We start from the raw sequence: 13994 nt of genomic DNA on the forward strand, positions 1-13994 counted from the left end.
GTAGCAAGGGAAAAACAATAACATACATGGGAATCCCCATAAGGTTAACAGCTGATCTTTCAGCAGAAACTCTGCACGCCTGAAGGGAGTAGCAGGACATATTTAAAGTGATGAAAAGGAAAAACCTACAACCAAGATTACTCTACCCAGCAAGGATCTCATTCAGACTTGATGGAGAAATTAAAACCTTTACAGACAAGCAAAAGCTAAGAGAATTCAGCACCACCAAACCAGCTTTACAACAAATGCTAAAGGAACTTCTCTAGGCAAGAAACACAAGAGAAGGAAAAGACCTACAATAACAAACCCAAAACAATTAAGAAAATGGTAATAGGAACATACATATAGATAACTACCTTAAATGTAAATGGGTTAAATGCTCCAACTAAAAGACACAGACTGGCTGAATGCATACAAAAACTAGACCCATATATATGCCATCTACAAGAGACCCACTTCAGACCTAGGGACACATACAGACTGAAAGTGTGGGGATGAAAAAAGATATTCCATGCAAATGGAAATCAAAAGAAAGCTGGAGTAGCAATACTCATATCAGATAAAACAGACTTTAAAATAAAGACTGTTACAAGAGACAAGGAAGGACACTACATAATGATCAAGGGATCAATCCAAGAAGAAGATATAACAATTATAAATATATATGCACCCAACAAAGGAGCACTTCAATACATAAGGCAAATGCTAACAGCTATAAAAGAGGAAATCAACAGAAACACAATCCTAGTAGGGGACTTTAACACCCCACTTTCACCAATGGACAGATCATCCAAAATGAAAATAAATAAGGAAACACAAGCTTTAAATGATACATTAAACAAGATGGACTTGATTGGTATTTATAGGACATTCCATCCAAAAACAACAGAAAACACTCTCTTCTCACATGCTCACGTAACATTCTCCAGGATAGATCATACCTTGGGTCAGTAATCAAGCCTTGGTAAATTTAAGAAAATTGAAATCGTATCAAGTATCTTTTCCAACCACAACGCTATCAGACTAGACATCAATTACAGGAAAAAATCTGTAAAAAACACAAACACATGGAGGCTAAACAATACACTACTAAATAACCAATAGATCAATGAAGAAATCAAAGAGGAAATCAAGAAATACCTAGAAACAAATGACAATGAAAACACGACGACCCAAAACCTACGGGATACAGTAAAAGCAGTTCTAAGAGGGAAGTTTATAGCAATACAATCCTACCTCAAGAAACAAGAAACATCTCAAATAAACAAGCTAACCTTACACCTAAAGCAATTACAGAAAGAAGAACAAAAAAACCGCAAAGTTAGCAGAAGGAAAGAAATCATAAAGATCAGATCAGAAATAAATGAAAGGGAAATGAAGAAAACAATAGCAAAGATCAATAAAACTAAAAGCTGGTTCACTGAGAAGATAAACAAAATTGATAAACCATTAGCCAGATTCATGAAGAAAAAAAGGGAGGAGACTCAACTGAATAGAATTAGAAATGAAAAAGGAGAAGTAACAACTGACACTGCAGAAATACAAAGGACAATGAGAGATTACTACAAGCAACAATATGCCAATAAAATGGACAACCTGGAAGAAACGGACAAATTCTGAGAAAAGCACAACGTTCCGAGACTGAACCGGGAAGAAATAGAAAATATAAACATATCAATCACAAGCACTAAAATTGAGACTGTGATTAAAAATCTTCCAACAGGGCTTCCCTGGTGGCACAGTGGTTGAGAATCTCCCTGCCAATGCAGGGGACACGGGTTCGAGCCCTGGTCTGGGAAGACTCCACATACCGCGGAGCAACGAAGCCCGTGCGCCACAACTACCGAGCCTGCGCATCTGGAGCCTGTGCTTTGCAGCAAGAGAGGCCGCGATAGTGAGAGGCCCACGCACCGCGATGAAGAGTGGCCCCCGCTTGCCGCAACTAGAGAAAGCCCTCGCACAGAAACGAAGACCCAACACAGCCAAAAATACATTAATTAATTAATTAATTAATTTTAAAAAAAATCTTCCAACAAACAAAAGCCCAGGATTGAATGGCTTTGCAGGTGAATTCTTTTCAGCATTTAGAGAAGAGCTAACACCTATCCTTCTCAAACTCTTCCAAAATATAGCAGAGGGAGGAACACTCCCAAACTCATTCTACAAGGCCACCATCACCCTGATACCAAAACCAGATAAAGATGTCACAAAGAAAGAAAACTACAGGCTAATATCTCTGATGAACATAGATGCAAAAATCCTCAACAAAATAGGAGCAAACAGAATAAAACAGAACATTAAAAGGATCATACACCATGATCAAGTGGGGTTTACTCCAGGAATGCAAAGATTCTTCAATATACGCAAATCAATCAATGTGATAAAGCTTATTAACAAATTGAAGGAGAAAAACCATATGATCAGCTCAATACATGCAGAAAAAGCTTTCAACAAAATTCAACACCCATTTATGATAAAAACCCTCCACAGAGCAGGCATAGAAGGAACTTATCTCAACATAATATAGGCCATATATGACAAACCCACAGGCAACATCATTCTCAATGGTGAAAAACTGAAAGTATTTCCTCTAAGATCAGGAACAAGACAAGGTTGCCCACTCTCACTATTATTCAACACAGTTGTGGAAGTTTTAGCCACAGCAATCAGAGAAGAAAAAGAAATAAAAGGCATCCAAATTGGAAAAGAAGAGGTAAAGCTGTCACTGTTTGCAGATGACATGATAGTATACATAGAGAATCCTAAAGATGCCACCAAAAAACTACTAGAGCTAATCAATGAATTTGGTAAAGTAGCAGGATACAAAATTAATGCACAGAAATCTCTTGCATTCCTATACAGTAATGATGGAAAATCTGAAAGAGAAATTAAGGAAACACTCCCATTTACCATTGTAACAAAAAGAATAAAACACCTAGGAATAAACCTACCTAAGGAGACAAAAGACCTGAATACAGAAAACTATAAGACACTGATGAGAGAAATTAAAGATGATACAAGCAGATATACCACGCTCTTGGATTGGAAGAATCAACATTGTGAAAATGACTATACTACCCAAAGCAATCTATAGATTCAATGCAATCCCTATCAAACTACCACTGGAATTTTTCACAGAACTAGAACAAAAAATTTCACAATTTGTATGGAAACACAAAACACCCCGAATACCCAAAGCAACCTTGAGAAAGAAAAACGGAGCTGGAGGAATCAGGCTCCCTGACTTCAGATTATACTACAAAGCTACAGTAATCAAGACAGTATGGTACTGGCACAAAAACAGAAATACAGATCAATGGAACAGGATAGAAAGCCCAGAGATAAACCCACACACATATGGTCACCTTATCTTTGATAAAGGAGGCAAGAATATACAATGGAGAAAAGACAGCCTCTTCAATAAGTGGTGCTGGGAAAACTGGACAGCTACATGTAAAAGAATGAAATTAGAAAACTCCCTAACACCATACACAAAAATAAACTCAAAATGGATTAAAGACCTAAATGTAAGGCCAGACACTATCAAACTCTTAGAGGAAAACATAGGCAGAACACTCTATGACATACATCACAGCAAGATCCTTTTTGACTCACCTCCTAGAGAAATGGAAATAAAAACAAAAATAAACAAATGAGACCTAATGAAACTTAAAAGCTTTTGCACAGCAAAGCAAACCATAAACAAGACAAAAAGACAACCCTCAGAATGGGAGAAAATATTTGCAGATGAAGCAACTGACAGAGGTTTAATCTTCAAAATCTACAAGCAGCTCATGCAGCTCAATATCAAAAAAACAAACAACCCAATCCAAAAATGGGCAGAAGACGTAAATAGACATTTCTCCAAAGAAGATATACAGATCGCCAACAAACACATTAAAGGATGCTCAACATCACTAATCATTAGAGAAATGCAAATCAAAACTACATTGAGGTATCACCTCACACCGGTCAGAATGGCCATCATCAAAAAATCTACAAACAATAAATGCTGGAGAGGGTGTGCAGAAAAGGGAACCCTCTTGCACTGTTAGTGGGAATGTAAATTGATACAGCCACTATGGAGAACAGTATGGAAGTTCCTTAAAAAACTAAAAATATAACTACCATATGACCCAGCAATCCCACTACTGGGCATATACCCTGAGAAAACGATAACTCAAAAAGAGTTGTGTAGCACTATGTTCATCGCAGCTTTATTTACAGAGCTGCATTGAAGCCAGGACATGGAAGCAACCTAAGTGTCCATCGACAGATGAATGGATAAAGAAGATGTGGCACATATATACAATGGAATATTACTCAGCCATAAGAAAAACGAAATTGAGTTATTTGTAGTGAGGTGGATGGACCTTGAGACTGTCATACAGAGTAAAGTAAGTCAGAAAGAGAAAAACAAATACCATATGCTAACACATATATATGGAATCTAAAAAAAAAAAAAAAGTTCTGAAGAACCTAGGGGCAGGACAGCAAAAAAGACACAGATGTAGAGAATGGACTTGAGGACACGTGGAGGGAGAAGGGTAAGCTGGGATGAAGTGAGAGAGTGGCATGGACATATATACACTACCAAATGTAAAATAGATAGCTAGTGGGAAGCAGCCGCATAGTACAGGGAGATCAGCTCGGTGCTTTGTGACCACCTAGAGGGGTGGGATAGGGAGGGTGGGAGGGAGACGCAAGAGGGAGGAGATATGGGAATATATGTATATGTATAGCTGATTCACTTTGTTATAAAGCAGAAACTAACATACCATTGTAGAGCAATTATACTCCAATAAAGATGTTAAAAAAAGTATATATATATATACGTGAATTATTTTGCTGTACCCCAGTAATTAACACAACATTGTATGTCAACTATACTTCAATTTAAAAATAATAAATAAAATGTACATTGTGGTGATTTGATTTAAATATATATTGCAGAAGGATTTGTCCCATCTAGTTAACACATCCGTCACCTCACATACTTATCTTTTTTGTGTGTGAGACTATTTAAGTTCTACTCTCTCATTAAATTTCAATATTACAATAGAGTGTTATCAACTATAGTCACCATGTTTTACATTAGATCTTCAGACCTTATTCATCTTACATCTGGAAGTTTGTACTCTTACAACTTCTCCCTATTTCATTCACCTCCTGCCAGCCCGTGGCAACCATTTTATTTCTCTGTTTATGAGTTTGCCTTTTTTTCTCCAGACTCCACATATAAGTGATACCATGCAGTATTTGTCTTTCTCCATAGGCTTGTTTCACATAGCACAGTGCCCCCTAGGTCCATCCATACTGCTGCAAATGGCAGGATTTCCTTCTTTCTCATGACTGAATAATATTCCATGGTTTGTACACACCACATCTTCCTTATCCATTCATCCACTGATGGACACTTAAGTAGTTTCCATATCTTTGGCTATTGCCAAGCAGATATTTATTTATCTTAGACAAAAGATTTGCTTTAGGGCAGTTCAGTCTGTGTTGTACTCAGCAATTTTGCTCAGTAATCGTGGGAAAACTGTACTCTGCTGGCTGCCATCTTGTGACCGTGAGGGATCAGAAAGCTAACCTAGGGAAGCAAAGTGTAGGGAATGGCAAAGAAAGAAAGTAGAAGCCTCAATAAACCACACCTGAGACCAGCCTCACCTCTGGGTGTTTTGGTAATGTGAGCCAATAAATCCCTTCTATTGCTAAAGCCATTTTGCTCCCATGTTTTTTACTTGTAACCAAAAGCTTCTAACTGACACAGTACCTGAAGGGATTAATGCATGAAGAAGCCAAAGGGTGATGGAGTTTTGAGAACTGGGACAGAGGATTGAATGCATCTGAAAATCACCTCATTCAAACAGAGTCCAGAAGACAACTGAGGAAAAAATTCAGTGCTGGAAATGAGAAGTTATTTGCTTAATTAGAGCTTGGGGACAGCATTTGTAAGGGAACCATTTCACCCCAATGAGACTGCAAAGAAGAAAATGATTCCCTGTTCTGCAAATGGCAAAAGCTGAAATCCCCTGTCTAAGGTTTATTGTTCTCTGTGATAGCTCCATAATATTCTGCTAACTTGCTTACACATTTTTGAAAGGTGTGTTTTGTTCTAGGCGCCTTCGAGGCAGTGAATAAGGACAACCAGGAGATGAAGGGGTGGCAGCTTAACGAGAGAAACACGACGTTTGTTTTCATACACATTCTGGGTTTGGCAGAATCTGATATTTGCAATAGTCGTTTTAAATGTTAACGTTTGATGAGACTTTTAAAAATTCATCCACAAGCTCATGGTAACTATAGTTTGTGAGAAAACTTCTCAGGTCACAAGCCTACAAATCTACAGCTTTCTGTGGCCAAGTTGCAGTCACATGAAGAAATGAAGGCAAAGAGAAATAAAATTCAGAAACAGAGAGAGAGTAGATATAAGAGAACGAGCCGTAAGCATCAAGTACATGTTTTCTGTACTTGGGGTCCCCAGTAGCCCTGATTACTTTGTTTCTTGTCATGTCCATTAGTTTCCCCAAAATATAATGAATTAAAAAAAATCCTACTGTTTTATCTTCTTTGAGCTGAGTTTTTGTCACTTGTTGTCAAATGAATTCTGTTAATTCATCACGCAAATATGATTGAGATATTTATTATAATTCTATCATTTCCTAAGGTCATTCTCTTATCTTTCCCAGGCATGTGGTATGTAGAATGTCACTAATTCAGGACCTGCTGTATAGTACAGGGAACTCTAGTCAATACTTTGTAATAACCTGTATGGGAAAAGAATCTGAAAAAGAATGGATAGATGTATATGTAGAACTAAATCACTTTGCTGTACACCTGAAACTAGCACAACATTGTAAATCAACTATATTCCAATATAAAATAAAAAATTTTTTTAAAGAATAAAAAATATATTTAAAAAGGAAAAAAAGAAATAAATAAATGTTAACGTTTGAACTTCAAGATTAAATAATACAACCCAAATCAGCTGCCAGATCCCGTCGAGCAAAACTCCCCACTCCAGCCATCCCTCTGCCATATAGAAGTCGGAACAATCCACGGATTGGGCCTTTGCCCTTTTCCCTCTCTCAGCCACAGCTGTCCCTCACTTAGCATCTTTAAGATCCCATTTGTTTGCACAGATTAGATTATTCTAGGGTAAGAGGACTGTTGGTGTACTAAAATTACACCTACGCAGGTTGCTTTTAATTTGCCATTCAATATTAAATTATCTAGTTCCTCTTACTTGGATTTCTGAATCGAGGACCACGTAAAGAATATAGCTCTTAAATTCACACCAACCCATGTGTTCAGAACTCACTGAATAGTGTTTATGAAAAAGAAAGGGCAGATTCTAGAGAATACACCTGACAGAGAACTGTGGCACGTGAAAGGTAAGACACTGAAGGAATGGCGGCATTTCTTCAGACAGAGATGCACCTTTTTTTCTCATTTTAGATCTCAGAAGTTGAGCTTCTCCTTACAGTTGGCCAGGCTACGGTGATGACGAAGTTCTGACTGCCTGCCTGAGCACATCGTGGGCCCTTCTGCAAGTTATGTGAATCGATGGTCCATCATGCATTCAGTTTAAATGCCATTTAAGAAGTCTTCCCAGTTGTGTTAGTTTGCTAGGACTGCCATAACAAAATACCACAGACTGGGTGGCTTAAACAATAAAAATTTTTTTCTCACAATTCTGGAGGCTAGAAGTCCAAGATCAAGGAGCCAGCAGGGCTGGGTTTCTCCCGAGACTTGTCTCCCTGAATGCAGATGGCACCGCCTTCTCTACGTCCTCACATGGTCTTTCTCTGCGCACGTGCATCCCTGCTGTCTCTCTTCTGTGTGTCCTGATCTCCTCTTCTTAAAAGGACACCAGTCAGATGGGATTAGGGCTCAACCTAACAGCTTCATTTTACCTTAATCACATCTTTAAAGGTCTTATCTCCAAATAGAGTTACATACTGAAGTACTTCAATGTGCGAGTTGTGGGGGCACACAATTTTGCCCGTCACACTGGTTGTTGCCTGAAAACTTTCAGTGGACATCTTCTGGTGAGATTATGAGAGTGCCAACATCAAAGCTTGCGGGATGGGTATCTTAGGGAAAAGAAAAATCCAAGAAGACAACAGCAAAGCACTCTTTAAGAAATGTTGCTTTACAATGCTTTGATGACACAGAGGGTAATAATTTGTGGGAAAATGTTAAGACGTTAAAGCTTTGTGCTGTGCTTCGTCAGCTTTTCTTTCTAAAGGACAGATAATGAGATGTCTTTCAATCAGTGGCATCCGTGCAGATGACTGACCTGTTCCTCCCAGCATCAAACCTCCCCTCAGCACTCTGGGATGCCTGAGGTGAGCTGTGGGGACCACAGACCCCACACTTCCCCAGCCCTGGGCATCCTGGTTGGCTCCGCCAGTGGGAGCCTCACAGGGAGACGGGAAGGTGGGAGGAGAGGAGAAAGGGCTGATTTTCTGTTTCCAGCTCCTGATAGCATTATTTGCATAACAGAGGACAGTAGGGGCCTCAGCCTCCAGGTTTTTTTTTTTTTTCTTTTTTTTTTAATTGGAGTAGAGCTGATTTACAATGTTCTGTGAGTTTCAGGTATACAGCAAAGTGAATCCGTTATACATCTACATCTATCCACTCTTTTTTAGATTCTTTTCCCATATAGGTCATTACAGAGTATTGAGTAGAGTTCCCTGTGCTATACAGTAGGTCCTTATTAGTTGTCTATTTTATATATAGTAGCGTGTATATGTCAATCCCAATCTCCTAATTTATCCCTCCCCCTGCCACTTTCCCCCCGGTAACCATAAGTTTGTTTTCTACATCTGTGAGTCTATTTCTTTTTTATAAATAGGTTCATTTGTACCATTTTTTTAGATTTCACATACTAAGTGATATGTGATATCTGTCTTTTTCTGTCTGACTTACTTCACTCAGTATGACAATCTCTAGGTCCGTCCATGTTGCTGCAGATGGCATTATTTCATTCTTTTTTATGGCTGAGCAATATTCCATTGTGTATATGTACCACAACTTCTTTATCCATTCACCTGTCGATGGACATTTAGGTTGCTTCCATGTCTTAGCTACTGTAAATAGCACTGCAATAAACATTGGGGTGCATGCATCTTTTCGAATTATGGTATTCTCCAGATATATGCCCAGGAGTGGGATTGCAGAATCATATGGTAGCTCTATGTTTAGTTTTTTGAGAAACCTCCAAACCATTTTCCACAGTGGCTGAACCAATTTACATTCCCACCAACAGTGCAGGAGGGTTTCCTTTTCTCCACACCCTCTCCAGCATTCATTGTTTGTAGACTTTTTGATGATGGTCATTCTGACCAATGCAAGGTGATACCTCACTGTAGTTTTGATTTGCATTTCTCTAGTAATAAGTGATGTTGAGCACCTTTTCATGTGCTTAGCCTCCAGATTCTTTTGGCAGTTCCAGAACCAGCCATAGAGAGGACACCCAGAGAGGTGTCCAGCCACGCCACCTTGGCCACATTTCAACCCCCTCAGAAGCTCAAGCACCAGCCACATAGCACCAAGCTCCTAGGTTTGGTGAACCTACCTCTTTTTATGCCCTGCTGTGGTAGCCGCTTACTGCAGTTCCTATATCTAGGTAACTTCAGCATCTGGTTTGGGCACTTTTACCTTCCAAGACCTTCATAATCAGTTCCTGTATTACCTCCTCTGTTGGAAATACCTGGTATAGTTCACTTTCCCCTATATGGACCCTGACTAAAATAATGTCTTAGATTAGATGAAATAAAGCACCATGAAAATATTTAGGTACATCTAAATATTGTTTATCTTTACTTACAGGGTTTCTGTAAACCAATTTATGTGGATACTTTGCCTCAATTATCCACTTCTTCAGTATAGAGCTTTAGAGTTTATTTTGCATACACTGTTTTTAGCCTTTACAGTTTCACAATAACAGGTTAATTGGCTTTATATTATCTTTGTAGCTTCTAACACCCTCATGCACTCAAAGCTTTATCTATAATAGGTAACCATATACAAAGGAATATATACACAGGTTTACCAAGGGTAAACTGTACCTTTATTTTGAAATGTTCTAGTAAAGATGAGTCTTGATAATAGTGGGAGATATAATTTTGTTTATGACAAAATATCTTCACACATGTAAATTATCTTGAATAAATTCATATGTTACTGGGGATAAGAGAACTTCCTAGATTTAATGTTCCTCCCTCAGAAAGTTCTCTTTTGTGAAAAGATTTTTTTTATTGAATTATAGTTGACATACAATATTGTGTTAATTTCAGGTGTACTACATAATTATTTGATGTTTGCATACATTGTGAAATGATCAGCACAATCTCTAGTAACCATCTGTTCCCACACAAAGTTATTATAGTAGTATTGACCATATTCCTATGCTGTAGATTACATTCAATACCTTATTATATAACTGGAAGTTTGTACCTCTTAATTCCCTTCATCTATTTCACTCTCTCCCTCAAACCTCTTCCTTCTGGTAACCACTCATTTGCTCTCTGTATCTGAGCTTATTTTCATTTTGTCTTGTTTCACTTTGTTTTTTAGATTCCACATGTAGGTGAGATCGTGCAGTATTTGTCTTTCTCTGTCTGACTTATTTCACTTAGCATAATGCCCTTAAATTCCATCCAGGTTGTCGCAAATGGCAAGATTTCATTTTTTATGGCTGAGTAATATTCCATTGGTGTGTGTGTGTGTGTGTGTGTGTGTGTGTGTGTGTGTGCGTGCGCACGCGCGCGCACGTGTGTGCTTAGCTAACTCCCAGTTGACCCCAGAGGCATGAGCAATAAATGACTATTGTTCACCATGCGAGGTCACAGTTGCTATGCAGCAACAGCTAACTCACACCAGATAGGTTCTAGACCATCATTTGGCCAGTTGATTGGATCTGGAAATTCAGTCTATGGTTTGGAGGAACACTCAGGAACTTCAGCCTGCTTAAGTACCAAGATCAGCGCTCTCACTGAGTTCAAGGGTTAGATGGTATAATTTGAAGAAAAATGGTCTGGGATCCAGAAACTCTGAATTCAAGTTCTGATTTTACAATATACTGGCTCTCTGCTGTACTTTGGATAGGTCCTTAACTTCTCCAACTTCAGCCTCCACATTTCTAAAACAGGGATAATAACACTTGCTTCAGGCATTTTATAATAATCAAGTAGCATCACACAGGTAAGATGTATGTCTAAAGCCAAACATATGTGTTGTGGGTCACACTGTATTCCCCAGAAAGATATATTGCAGTTCTAACCCCAGGTACCTTTGAATGTGACCTCATTTGGAAATAGGGTTGTTCAGATGCAATCAAGTTACGATTAGGTAGGCTCTAACCCAATGACTGGTGTCCCTATAAGTAGAGGGAGGTTTGGAGACATGCCCAGGGAAGAAGGCCATGTGACTATGGAGGTGGAAATTGGAGTCAGTGATGCAACTAGAAGCCAGTGAGGCTAAGGATTGCCACTAAGAATGGCTGGCAGGAACCAGAAGCCAGGAAGAGGCAGGGAAAGGTCCTTCCCTAGAGCCTTCAGGGGGTGCATGGCCCTGCTGACAACTAGACTTTAGACTCTCAGCTTCCAGAACTGTGAGCAAATAACTTTCCGTTGTTTGAAGCCGCTCTGTTGTACTTTGTTATGGCAGCCCCAGGGAACTAATGCAATATGGATGTTAAGTATTGTGCTAAATTATGAATTTTGCAAGAAGGAGTCAACTTACTTATGAGTATATGTGAGCCACCTTGGGGGACTTCAGAAATATTGAGGAGTAGGATGCTTTTTCCCCAGCTGAAGTAACTAAGCTTGTATAATTTGAGTGTTAGTATTAATTTGAACTCAGTTGTACCCACAGAAGAGTAAAGTTCAGGGGCTTTCTCATTATTTAGTGAAGCAATGATATGGAAAATATTTAATAGTCACTAATATTTATCGAATTCCAAGTACTGCTCTCAGTGTTTTTATATATTAACTCATTTAAACTTCCCAGTGACACTGTGAGGTACTGGATCACTGAGGGTCTAATCAGGTGTGACCAGGAAAACACGACTTTGAATATTTAAAACAGAACTGATGATAGGCCAACAAGCGATGCTGAAACACCTTAGAGTCACAGCATCAGGAAGCGGCTATCACACTGGGCTGGAAGGACAGAGGGAGAGGGCAGTGCTGCAGGAGGCCAGGGGCAGGGGTCACCGGGTCAAGGTCACGCTGGAATCGGAGCAGGCCTCTCCCAAGAGACCTGGAGCTGTGAAGGACATGCAGGAAGCCTGACTGAGGAGGGGCAGGGGGGGAGAGACGTGTCCTGGTTGTTTCCTCCCTCCCGCTCTCTCCCTTCACGCCCCCCGCTGGCTGAGCTGATGTGGGAGACCTAAGGGGAGGCCCCTTTGTGACCCAGAGCAGAGCAGGGAATCAGCAATCCCAGGAGCAAGTAGGCAGGCACCCCTTCTACCTCCTGTTCAAGATAAAAGCAGAGGCCTAGAAGATAAAGTCACAGGGTAAGGTCACTCAGCCAGCGCTGAGATTTGAACCCAGGCAGTCTGGCTCACCCCCAGGCTCTTGACCGCTGTTCGTAATAGTGTTGCACTGGATTTAGGAGGAAGGTGGGGATGGGGAGCCTGGCGTGAACATTATTATGATTGTCCACGGGTCAGGAATTAAGGGCCTGGATTCGATTGGTATCTGTGAAATTGAAGAAAATAGGTTTCTTTGAGAAATACGACCAAGGCAAGAATTACTTGTTTAAGAGAAAGGAAATAGCTTTTGGTCATTAAAAAATATTTGAAAACAGAGAGAGACAATTTATTTAACTGCAACGGTATTCAAGCCAGCAAATAAGTGAGGCAGCATGATGAGATTAAAAAAAATTTCTATTATCATTATAACAAATTGCCCCTCCACGAAATAATTTGAGATGTCTCTGAAAGTCTGCATTTTCCTTTTGTGAAACTTCCGAAGTTGCTTCTCTTTTATGGTTTCCTTTTTTCATCTGCCTCAAGGCACATGCTAGTTATGCTATTCTCAATAAAAAACAGTATTCTAAGGTATTTTTTTGCTTTGCAACTTGGAACCATGACCCTAAGATGACGTAATAAAATTAGAAGTGTTGTTTTATGCACAATTTACTTACTAGTCTAGGGGGTATAAAATAAAATAAATAATTAATTGAACTAGGAAAAACTGTTGCATTTTTCTTTCTTTTTTAAATGATTTGTTAGCTAAATTTAATTAAGAAAATCAACAAGTCTGCTAGAAACTGATAATTACTTGAATTATGGGTGATACAAATCTTTTCTAAAAATGTAAGTTGCAAAAAGGAAAAACCAGCTAAAGGAAACATAACTGTTCTTTCTAATGGATGTGGCATATGGGAGAGAGGCTTCATATACAGATTAACTAAAGCAGATATTGCATGCAGTTTAATGAAAACAAATGCCAATCTGTATTGATTTAGATAACCCCGAATTCCTTTTGCTTCAGTAACTGCATTTTCCCATCGCTCCAAATTATCCAGATGATTGTTTTAACTGTCTACTCTGCCTGTGGAGATAAACATAGGGAGTGATGGTTTCCATTTCATTCAGGTGAGCTAAAGCAAACTATCCAGTAAATGCCACTTGAGCTATCCTTCAACATTAGAGATTATTTAATGACCACCTTCTCTGTGTCAGTAATGGAATATGAAAAGGATACTTGTGGGTCTTTGGTTTCAGGCAATAGAAATGTGTTAGGTACAGGTGTCTGAATGGTTTGAATTATTGAACATTAAAAAAATTCCTGTCAAAGACAAATATCATTATGATATTGCTTATATGCAGAATCTTAAAAATATGATACAAATGAACTTATTTACAAAACAGAAATAGACTCACAGACTTAGAGAATGAACTTATGGTCACTGGGGGGAAGGGTTAGGAGGAGGGATAGTTAAGGAGTCTGGGATTAACATACACACACTACTAT

The sequence above is a fragment of the Balaenoptera musculus genome, chromosome 4 (genome assembly GCF_009873245.2).
Source record: "Balaenoptera musculus isolate JJ_BM4_2016_0621 chromosome 4, mBalMus1.pri.v3, whole genome shotgun sequence".
NCBI classification, from domain to species: Eukaryota; Metazoa; Chordata; class Mammalia; order Artiodactyla; family Balaenopteridae; genus Balaenoptera; species Balaenoptera musculus.